General features: G+C 38.9%; 1 non-coding gene across 1 annotated transcript; it reads left to right on the plus strand.

Moving 5' to 3' along the window:
- Positions 1–247: 247 nt before the first annotated feature.
- TRNAA-AGC (transfer RNA alanine (anticodon AGC)) lies at positions 248–319 on the plus strand. The gene has a single exon. It is a non-coding gene; the product is annotated as a tRNA-Ala (tRNA).
- Positions 320–12327: the final 12008 nt, after the last annotated feature.

Consider the following 12327-nt stretch of genomic DNA (forward strand, 5'->3'; position numbering starts at 1 on the left):
TATAGTTAGTTTGTTTTTGCTGTTTAATACGTGTAGGACTGTAACAAACAGACTAGAGAAGATGGCCATAAGGTACGAGAAAGCAAGTAAATTACTATCTAATTAAAGTATTTGATTCTAATACTAGCAGAGTTCTGTCTAGAAAATAAATTAACTTTCTGTATGCTTTTTTTGGTCTCAGTTTTCCAATAATTTCCCTCAACTCTGATATGTCTGTTCAATATTATTTCTGATGTTAAGAATTAAAGGGGGTGTAGCTCAGTGGTAGGGCGCATGCTTAGCATGCATGAGGCCCTGGGTTCAATCCCCAGCACCTCCACAAAGGTTTTCTGGCTGGACACGGGCAGATCACTAGAGGTCAGGAGTTCAAGACCAGCGTGGCCAACACGGTGAAACCCTGTTTCTATTAAAAATACAAAAAAATTAGCTGGTCACGGTGGCACACACCTGTAATCTCAGCTACTTGGGAGGCTGAGTCATGACAATCGCTTGAACCTGGAAGGCGGGGGTTGTAGTGAGGTGAGATCATGCCACTGCACTCTCTAGCCTGGGTGACAGAGCGAGATTCCATCTCAAAAAAAAAAAAAAATTTTAGTTTAAGAACAAATAATATTGTTTATTTTCATATGGGATTTGAAATCTGAATCTAATAATTATTGGTATTATTACTAATTCCCTTGCACCACTGAACAATTTTCTGTTTAGGGATGTTGGCTATAACAAGTATATAGACATAGTGGTATATAATTTTTCTGTTTTAAAACTGAGTTTCTTTTTTTTCTCCTGCCAATTTAAAGGCACACAATCGGAGAGCTATTTTTACAGGTAACTAATACATCTTGCTTCTGCTTCATATTTTAAACTCTTATTTTTTACCCTTATGAAGTTGGAAGGAGTAGATGTGTTTATTTTATAGACAGACTATAATGTTGGGTTGTTGTAAGTGATTTTCTTTGCTACATATCCTTGAACTTTATTTTTATTTATTATTATTATTATTATTATTATTTTGAGACAGAATCTTGCTCTGTTGCCCAGGCTAGTGTGCAGTGGTGTGATCTCAGCTCACTGCAAGCTCTGCCTCCTGGGTTCAAGAGATTCTCCTACCTCAGCCTCCCAAGTAGTTGGGACTACAGGTGTGCACCACCACCCCAGGTGGTGGGCTCATGCCTGTAATGTAACAAGTGGCTCATGCCTGTAATCCTAACACTTTGGGAGGTCGAGGCGAGTGGGTCATTTGAAGTTAGGAGTTCAAGACCAGCCTGGCCAACATGGTGAAACCCCATCTCTACTAAAAATACAAAAATTAGCCAGGCATTGTGGAATGCAACTATAATCCCAGCTACTTGGGAGACTGAGGCAGGAGAACCACTTGAGCCTGGGAGGCGAATGTTGCAGTGAGCCAAGATCATGCCACCATACTCCAGCCTGGGCTACAGAGCAAGACTCCATCTCAAAAAAAAAAAAAAAAAAAAAAACCTTTAAAAACTCTTAAATTTGAAAAAGATATAATTGTGTGAGATTTTATTTACTCAGACCAGTTTTTATTTTATTTTATTATTTTTTTGAAATAGGGTCTTGCCCAGGCTGGAGTGTAGTGACCCTATCATGGCTTACTGCAGCTTTGACCTCCTGGGTTCAAGAGGTCCTCCTACCTCAGCCTCCTGAGTAGCTGGGACTACAGGTACATGCCATCATGTCTGAATAATTTTTAAAAATTTGTGTGGGAGGAGTCTCTCTATGTTGCCCAGGCTGGTCTTGAACTCCTGGGCTCAAGTGATCTTTTAATCCTTTAGCCTCAACCTCTCAAAGTGCTGGGATTACAGGTGTGAACCATAGTGTCCAGCCTCAGGCTTGTTTTTATATACATTATGTTAAATCACTAAATGTGTCTGCATCCTTGACTATGAGGAAATGGGCTTCTAGTATCACCTGAAAAATGTTATAATAATTATAACCCATATCGAACTCAAATTCCTAAAATTAGAGAATCTTAAGAATCCTGAGTTGGAAGGGAATGTAGCGATCAACTAGTTTGATGTAAAAGTCCCTCTTCAACATCTCTGGCATAAAGTCATTCATCATCTGCTTGACTATGTCCAAATGCGGTGAACTCATGAATTCACAATAAGTCTATTCCATTTTTGAAGAGCTCAAATTGTTGGAAATCTTTTCCTTACATTAAAGCCAAAATCTATCTCCTTCTAATTTCTACCCTTTGAACTTACCCTCCAAAAACTGTATGGAATAAATCTAAAGTATTTTTCACATAAGTGGCATCTCTCATGTTCTGCCAACCAATTCTTTTTGTTTGTTTTTAGTACTAAATATCCTAGGTTCCTTTAAAATTCTTTATATGACACGGGTCCTAACACCTTTTTACCTAGTTAACCTGCTCTGTACTTGACTGAAGCTTAGCAGGGTATCACTTAGAGAAATAGTTGTCAAACTTCAGTGTGCTAGAATAAACTCATCTTGCGGGTGCTTGTTAAAAACAGAGATTCCTGACCCCTCCCCCTAGAGATTCTGACTTAATAGATCTGAGATGTGGCTCAGTATATATACTTATAATAGTACCACTGGCGATGCTGGTGCAAAGGTCTCTGGACTTTGCTTTGAGAATCATTGTTTGAAATGTATCTCTGAATACATTTCTGAATGTATTTTATGTGAAGAATTTAGTTTAAGAACAAATAATATTATCTATTTTAATATGAGATTTGAAATCTGAATCTAGAAATTCTAGATATTCTACTAATTCCTTTGCACCATTGGACAATTTTCTGTTTAGGGACATTGGCTGTGACTACTATATAGACAGAGTGATATTCAATTTTTCTGCTTTAAAACTGAGTTTCTTACATTTCTGAATGTATTCAGAGATACATTCTGAATTCCTTACCTTAGGGCCTTAGTGAGTGGGAAAGATCTCTAAATTCCTTACCTTAGGGCCTCAGCTAAGTGGGAAAGACAAATGTGTAAAATGACTCTTACAAGAAGGAGCAGGGTGAAATGAGGGCATGCTGCTCATTAGCCCAGTGCATGGGGCCAGTCTTGAGAGTCTCAGGCCTAAAGTGGAGGACTAGTTCTCTGGATGGAAATGAGTGTAAAGGGAGGAGTGGGAGGAAAAAAATATGTATAGTGTCAACAGGTAACTAAAAAGGTAACTATCTGCTTGTAAGGTAAAAAGAACTCTTGGGGCCGGTTGCGGTGGCTCAAACCTGTAATCCCAGCACTTTGGGAGGCTGAGCAGGGGCGGATCACCTGAGGTCAGGAGTTCGAGACCAGCCTGGCCAACATAGTGAAACTCCATCTCTACTAAAAATACAAAAATTAGCTGGGTGTGGTGGTGGGCGCCTGTAATCTCAGCTACTTGGGAGACTGAGGCACGAGAATTGCTTGAACCTGGGAGATGGAGGTTGCAGTGAGTCGAGTCCGCGCCACTGCATTCCAGCCTGGGCGACAGAGTGAGATGAAGGAAGGAAGGAAAGAAGGGAGGGAGGGAGGAAGGAAGGGAGGGAGGAAGGAAGGAAGGGAGGAAGGGAGGGAGGGAGGGAGGGAGGGAGGAAGGAAGGAAGGAAGGAAGGTAGGTAGGGAGAGAGGGTCCGCACCACTGCATTCCAGCCTGGGTGACAGAGTGAGACTCTGTCTCAAAAAAATAAAGAAAGACAGAAACAACTCTTGGGTTAAAGGGTAAATCAAAATGGAAATTAAAGACAATACTGAAAACATTACAAAGCAAAACCTATAATGTACAGAAAGTGGCATTCAAAAGAAAATGTATAGCTTTAGAAATGCACTCAAAGAACATCAAAGATTGAAAATCAATGAACCAAACATTAAACTCAATAAGCTAGGCAAAGAACATCACAAACAACTCTTTTAAAAGTTGGGGGATGGAATTAAAAGAGATAAAGCAGAAATTAATGAAATAAAAACAAACAATAAAAAGCACACTCAATTAGTGTACTAAAAATCTGATTATTTGATAACCAATAAAATAGACCAATCTTTGGCAAGTCTGATTAAAAAAAGAAAGATGGAGAAGGAGAGAAAAGGAGAGAAAAGATGGAGAAGGAGAGAAAAATAGCATCAGGGCCAGGTGCAGCGGCTTATGCCTGTTTTCCTAGCATTTTGGGAGGCCGAGGTGGGTGGATCACTTGAGGCCAGGAGTTTGAGACCAGCCTGGCCAACATTGTGAAACCCCATCTCTACTAAAAATACAAAAAATTAGCTGGGTGTGGTGGCATGCACCTGTAATCCCAGCTACTCTGGAGGCTGAGGCATGGGAATCGCTTGAACCCGGGAGGAGGACGATGCAGTGAGCTGAGATGGCACCACTGCACTCCAGCCTGAGCAACAGAGTGAGACTCTGTCTCAAAACAAACAAAAACAACAACAACAAAGCATTGGAATGAAAAGGAGATATAATCACAGAAATAGTGAAGATTTTAAAAGCATACTAATGTATTGCATATTACCTTATAGCAATAAATTTAAAATTCGCATGAAATTTATCTAAGTATATACAAACCAAAATTGATTCAAAAAGAGGTGGGGAATCTAAGATAGTAAAAAAAATTATTGAAGAAGAAAAAGAGCACAATATAGTTAACATGACTGAACTGTACACTTAAAAATTATTAAGATGGTAAATTGTATGTGTTTTTTTTAACCAAAATTAAACAAATTTTTTTAACTAAAAAAAGGAAAAGAGGCCAGGCGCTGTGGCTAACGCCTGTAATCCCAGCACTTTGGGAGGCCGAGGAGGGCGGATCTCTTGAGGTCACAAATTTGAGACCAGCCTGGTCAACATGGCGAAACCCTGTCTCTACTAAAAATACAAAAATTAGCTGGGCGTGGTGGCGGGCACCTGTAATTCCAGCTATTTGGGAGGCTGAGGCAGGAGAATGGCTTAAACCCAGGAGGCAGAGGTTGCAGTGAGCAGCGACTGCACCATTGCACTCCAGCCTGGGCGACAGAATGAGACTCCATCTCAAAAAAAAAAAAGGAAAAGAAAAGTTCTCAGGTCTAGGTGATTTTATAGGCAAGTTATAGATAATCTCTAAAGATAAATTCATTTGTTACTTTCACATTTCCATAGCATAGAAAATAGTGAGACATTTGCAATGTATTTCTGTAAGGTAAACCTTAATAAGGGAAGCAAACAAGTATGGCACAGAAAGAAATACTTGTATCAATCTCATTTATAAATGTAAATATAAAAATATTAAATCAAAAATTAGCAATTTTAATTCAACAACAGGTTAAAAGAAAAATAGATCATGGATATCTACTAGAATATAAGCTCCATGAGGGTAGGAATCATTGTGAGTTCCTTTAATACAAGCTAAGTGGCCAGAAAGCTTCCTGGTATATATTAAGTACATGAATATTTGTTGAATTGAATGAACTGAATCAACCAAGTAGGTTTGATCCAACTGTGGTTGACATTAAGGGATATGTTCAGTATACTGACAGAAAAATAATAAAAAAGATCATCTTTCTAAGATACTGAAAACCCTTTTGATAAGATTTAACTCCCATTCCTGATAAAAGCTATTGTAAGCTAGGAAAAGGAAATTTCCTTAATTTGATGTAGGTTATTTAAAAACTTAAACATCACAGTTTATTATGAAACATTAGAAGCCTTTTCATGAATAGCACAAAAAATGCCTGCTATAACTGCTGCTATTCAACAGTGTTCTAGAGGTCTTAGCCAATGGAAAAGAAACATAGAAATGAGTTAAATACTGGAAAGGAAGCGACAAAAATCATTATATATATAGGCAATAGAGGTAATCTAAGACAACCAGTGAAGCACTAATTTGAATTAATGAGAGTGCAATAAAGTGGCTCCATATAAGGAAAACAAAATCAATATCTGCCCTTATGCCACAATAACTAATGAAAAAATGTAGAGGAAAAAAATTACATTTATAAGAATAACAAAAGCCTAAACTGGACAAGAAATGTGTAACACTTATATGAGAAAGAAAGTATAAATATTTTCTGAAAGACACTTTAAAACATTTTGAGTAGGCCGGGCGCAGTGGCTCACACCCGTAATCCCAGCACTTTGGGAGGCCGAGGCAGGCGGATCACGAGGTCAGGAGATTGAGCCCATCCTGGCTAACATGGTGAAACTCTGTCTCTATTAAAAATACAAAAAATTAGCCGGGCATGGTGGCGGGTGCCTGTAGTCCCAGCTACTGGGAGGCTGAGGCAGGAGAATGGCTTGAACCCGGGAGACAGAGCTTGCAGTGAGCCGAGATGGCACCACTGCACTCCAGCCTGGGCGACAGAGCGAGATTCCATCTCAAAAAAAAAATTTTTTTTTAATAAATGAAGAGATAATATAATTTAGGATAATATTCAATCTTATGATTATGGTAATCTTTTAATTAATCATTAAATTCAATGTAATCTCAATCAAAACCTTGATAGGAATTTGACATATGAAGAGAGAATTGAGGATAGGAACTTGACATATGAAGAGAGAATATAGACAAGAATAGACAATTGTAAAAGTTTTTTCTTTTCTTTTTTTAAAGAGCAATGGATAGCATATAGGGCTGGAAGAACTTGCTCTATTAGATATTAGAAAGACAAGAGTAATTAAGATAGTTTAGTAATGGCAAAGGAAAGCTAAATAGATTGGAATAGAGTAGAATGTATCAAAATAGATCCATAATATGGAAATTTACTTAATAAAGATAACATTTCAAATCAGTGGGGAAGAAATGGACAGTATAAGAGGTGTTCAGACCATTAGTTATTTATCTGGACACTAAATAAAGGTAGATTCCTTCCCTGGAACCCTACACAGAAAGAATTATGGATGAGTTAATTATTAAAATGTACAGATAAAAATTATAAAAGTACTACAGAAAATAAAAATAATTTTTATTCTTGAAACTGAGATTAGCTTTTCTAAGCAAAACATAAAACTCAAAAATCATGAAGTGCCATAATTTTCAACTATATAATTTAAGAATGCATAATAAAAATTAAGAATAACAATTTAGGCTGGGCGAGGTGGCTCATGCCTGTAATCCCAGCACTTTGGGAGGCTGAGGTGGGTGAATCATTTAAGCTCAGGAGTTCAAGACCAGCCTGGGCAACATGGCGAAATCCCGTCTCTACTAAAAATACAAAATTTAGCCAGGTGTAGTGGTGTGTGCCTGTGGTTCCAGCTACTCAGGAGGCTGAGGTGGGAGAATTACTTGAACCCGGGAGGTGGAGATTGCAGTGAGCTGAGATCACGCCACAGCACTCTAGCCTGGGCAACATAGTGAGACCCTGCCTCAAAAAAGTAAAAAAATAAAAATAAATAAACAATTTAAAGAATGAAAATAAAATGTAAAACTTGGATACTAAATAGAGGAAAGAAAGAATAAAGAAAACATAGTCAATCCAATAGAAAGCAGGAAGTGAAGAGAAAAGGGTATGGAAAAGAAATCTAAAAAGCGAAAAAATAAAGTGGGTGAAAATAACTCATTTAAATGTGTCAGTAATCACAATAATTAGGATAAATAGATTACAGCACCAGTTTAGCTGGGCCCAGTGGTTCACGCCTGTAATCCTAGCACTTTGAGAGGCTGAGGCGGGTGGACTGCTTGAGCATAGGAGTTTGAGACCAGCCTGGGCAACACAGCAAGACCCTGTCACTACAACAAAAATACAAAAATTAGGGTGTGAAGGCGTGCCTGTAGTCCCAGCTACTTGGGAGGCTGAGGTGGGAGGATCACCTGAGCCTGGAGAGGTGGAGGCTGCAGTGAGCTATGATTGCACCACTGCACTCCAGCCTGGGCAACAGAATGGGACTCCATCTGAAAAAAACAAACAAAGCCACCAGTTTATAAATATATTCGTTTGTTAGATTTAAAAAGAGATATAAAATAAGTATTTCATTTAAAAGATAGTAGAATGATTGAAACCCCATCTCTACTAAAAATACAAAAATTAACTGGGCATGTTAGCATGCACCTGTAATCCCAGCTACGCAGGAGGCTGAGGCATGAGAATCGCTTGAACCTGGGAGGTGGAAGTTGCAGTGAGCTGAGATCGTGGCACTGCACTCCATCCTGGGAGACAGAGTAAGACTCGATCTAGAAAATGAAAAAAGAAAAGTAGATACAAACTTCATTTGTAGTGAGAGAACAATACTGTCCAGTTTATACCAGAGTCTTGAATTTTTCATAATTAGCAATTTTTAATAAAAAAGGAAAATATATGAAGAGGCTTGAAATTTATATGATAAGGTATCATCTGCTAAAATAGATACTTGTTAGCCAACTTTCAAAATGTCATGTATCTTTTCTCCCATTCTCTTTGTTCTTGGAGCTATATGCCTTTACTGCCTTTTTAGTGGGGTTTATACAAGGCAAATGCTTGTATTTGATTCACTATCTATAAATAGTCCTTTTCTCAGATTAAGGAATGGGCAATAAGATAGAAAGCTTTTACTTAAAAAAAAAAAAAAAGAGGGTATTTTGTGCTGCTGCTTGAACATTTTGTGATCTCTCCTATCAAGGACAGCCAGCATGCTTTCTTAGGAATTGATCTTCAGCATCACTTCCATTAGATAGAATGCTGAGTTGACCGGACTGTATCTGATCTAATTTTTGCTAGCTCTTATTTTCTCATATATGCTTGAAAATTGCCCTAAATAAAGGACATGCCATATTTAAAAATTAACAATTGTAGTTTTTGTCTATAGGATGAATAGGAGCAGTAAAAGAGCAGTTTGCCATTATTTTAAAAGGGCTAGACAGCCGAGTGTTTATACATGCTTCCATTTAGATCTTACTAGATGAATAATTCAATTCTAAGAATGAGTTAATGACATACATGAGCTCACATTATTCAATTGTGTGTGTGTGTGTGTGTGTGTGTGTTGTTGTTATTAAGCTGTTGTGGGACAAAGATTTTTTTATTAAGTAAGAAAAACTAATAATTTTAATCAATATAGAAATGATCTTAAAGTGTGTCTTAATTTTCTTAATTTCATGATGTTTATTTCTAGATCCACTCCTTTGTGGATCATTCTATTAAAACAAATTTTTCATATTCACTGTAGCTTTATTTATGATCATAAAAATTTAGCAACGGGAAAATGATTGCTCACATAATAATGATAGCTTCACTCCTTAGAATGTTGAACTTCAAAAAAGTTACAACGGGCCAAGTGTGGTGGCTCAGCCTGTAATCCCAGCACTTTGGGAAGCTGAGGTGGGTGATCACTTGAGGCCAGGAGTTTGAGACCAGCCTGGCCAACATGACAAAACCCCATCTCTACCAAAAATACAAAAATTAGTTGAGTGTGGTGGCACGTGCCTGTAATCCCAGCTACTTGAGAGGCTGAGGCAGGAGGATCACTTGAGCAGGGAGGTGGAGGTTGCAGTCAGCCGAGCTCGCGCCACTGCACACCAGCCTGGGCAACAGAGCAAGGCTCTGTCTCAAAAAAAAAAAAAAAAAAAAAGTTACAATGAGCTGGGCACGGTGGCTCTTGCCAGTAATCCCAGCACTTTGGGATGCCCAGGCGGGAGGATTGCTTCAGCCCAGGAGTTCAAGACCAGCCTGGGCAACATGGCAATACCCTATCTCTACAAAAAAATACAAAAATTAACCAGGTGTGGTGGCACGTGCCTGTGGTCCCAGTTACTTGGAAGGCTGAGGCGAGAAGATCGCTTGAGCCCGGGAAGGGGAGGTTCAGTGAGCTGAGTTTGCACCATTGCACTCCAGCCTGGATGGCAGGGAGAGAATGTCTCAAAAAAAAAAAAAAAAAAACTTAACAATGGTGAAGACCACATAGTAACATGGTCAAGTCTCACCAAAGAGCAATGTATGCGTAAGTAGCAGGCAAAGATATTTTATGGGAGAGGCAGTTGTGATGTCATTAAAAGATACTGACTTTGAACCCAAAGCAACCAGGGTCCCAATCTTAGCTTTACCCCCTCACCAGTTGTGTGGCTTAACTCTGGGCATCAGTGTCCTTATCTGTCCCATGAGGATATTGTTAGCTACTCTGCAGGTTTGGTGTGAAAATAAGGATTATCCCCCTACCTAGCACTGTTCTTGGCACACAATGCTAATATTAACTGAGTACCTACTATTATTGCAACTGTAAAAATGACATAAGCCTAAGGAAGACAATAGAAACATATACATATGGTAACCCTTGCATTAGGGTTGTGGTTGGCATATTGTTTTTCTCTTTTCTAGAGGCTGGAACCCAGGCAGCTGATGGTTCTGTGTTAGAGGACGTTAGATGCTCTAAATAGCGCTGTATTTGTCAGCATCCATGCCACCCATACCTGAACCCTGTGTTCCCCTCTCTGTCTCTGAGGCTTAGGCCTCCCGGACTCAGGCTGCCTTTTTCTGCCCTGCTGTTATGCCCACTCGTTTCTTGGGCTCAATTTCTCCCAAGCCTAGCTCTGGATTGGATTACTGTATTACCAATATATCACTAATTAGAAAATATTTAAGTATTGGGAAGCTGTCAAGTGTTGGTCTTATGAAAAAAGCTGTTAAAATCAGTTATGCCGTGCACTGTATTAGTACTCTAAATCATACTGACTTTTTTTTTTTTTTTTGAGATGGAGTTTCGCTCTTGTTGCCCAAGCTATAGTGCAATGGCGCGATCTCGGCTCACTACAACCTCTGCCTCCTGGGTTCAAGCGATTCTCCTGCCTCATCCTCCTGAGTAGATGGGATTACAGGTGCGCACGACCATGCCTGGCTAATTTTTTGTATTTTTAGTAGAAATGGGGTTTCACCATGTTAGCCAGGGTGGTCTCGAACTCCTGACTTCAGGTGATCTTCCTGCCTCAGCCTCTCAAAGTGCTGGGATTACAGGTGTGAGCCACCGTGCCTGGCTCATAATGACATTTTTAAAGGCCCATAAGTAAACATAAGATAATAAAACCGCAATGTTCAAAATATGCTATTTTGAACAAGTCAAAGCCTATGCATATATTTATATTTTTGGACAAATCTAATGGCATAACAACACCAAAAAATACTAAAAACACAGGCATTTTAATTCTAGCATCAGAAAACAGATTTCTAGATTATTCTGACAGAGTCCTATTCTGCTAAATGCCAGAGGGTTGAGCTGCTTCAAATGTTTGCAGAAATGATTTCTTTTTTTAAAGTAGCTCTGTCAGCTGGGAGCAGAAACAGAGAAAGAACAAGCTTGCTGAATGAGGATGGGTTGGAGCTGGCCAGAACTCCTGTCATAATTCTGTCACTGGCATTCTTGCTGCAGCTAGCAGAAACTATGTGTGTGTGATATCTATAGGGCTGTCATCTACATCTAACTTAAAGTGCTTATGTGAGTAATTTTTGAGCTCTAACTGCAGATATGGTGCTGGTTATGACCCTAATAGGCAGCAATGGACATGTGTTTATTATTATATTGGAGCAGACTTTGCCTTAGTTCCCTAATCTAGAATTGATCCCAATACCTTTAATTGTATCCCACAGACTTATTAGGGCCAAACTATGTATATGAAAGTCTTTTGAGAAATTAAAAGTCTAAATGAAACAGATTTATTAGTAATAACATGCTTAGAGACATTCTAATGTCATGGTTTTGGAGTTAAACTAGCTTGGGCTTGAATCCTGGCTTTGCCACTTATATAAGTTTAAACAAATCTCCTTAACCTGTGTGATCCTCAGTGTTGTCCATTATAATTCTTAAAATAATATTATTAGGCCGGGTGTGGTGGCTCACGCCTGTAATCCCAGCACTTTGGGAGGCTGAGGTGGGTGGATCACAAGGTCAAGAGATTGAGACCATCCTGGCCAACATGGTGAAACCTGGTCTCTACTAAAAATACAAAAATTAGCTGGGCGTGGTGGCGCACAACTGTAGTCCCAGCTACTTGGGAGGCTAAGGCAGGAGAATCGCCTAAACCTGGGAGGTGGAGGTTGCAGTGAGCCGAGATTGTGCCACTATACTTCAGTCTAGTGACACAGTGAGATTGCGTCTCAAAAACAATTATTAATATGTATAGTACATACTAATATTGATAATATGTCATAATGTTAGTATGTATTATTGTGAGGATGAATGCAGGCAAAGGGCTTGCTACAGTGCTTAAACATAGTAAAATGAGCAGTAGATGATAACTACTGCTACTATTAACACTACGTGGTAGAGATTAGCAGAGACTAAAAATATCCTATATTTTAACTCCTCTTTTTTACCACTGGCAAGTTCTTTGTGACATAAAGACACTGGATAATATTGAAGTGTTGATGTTAAGGATAATATTGATGGCTATAGTTAGGATTCTTGCCTTCCTCCAACTATTTCAC

Source organism: Hylobates moloch, unplaced genomic scaffold, assembly GCF_009828535.3.
Source record: "Hylobates moloch isolate HMO894 unplaced genomic scaffold, HMol_V3 SCAFFOLD_5, whole genome shotgun sequence".
Classification (NCBI taxonomy): Eukaryota; Metazoa; Chordata; class Mammalia; order Primates; family Hylobatidae; genus Hylobates; species Hylobates moloch.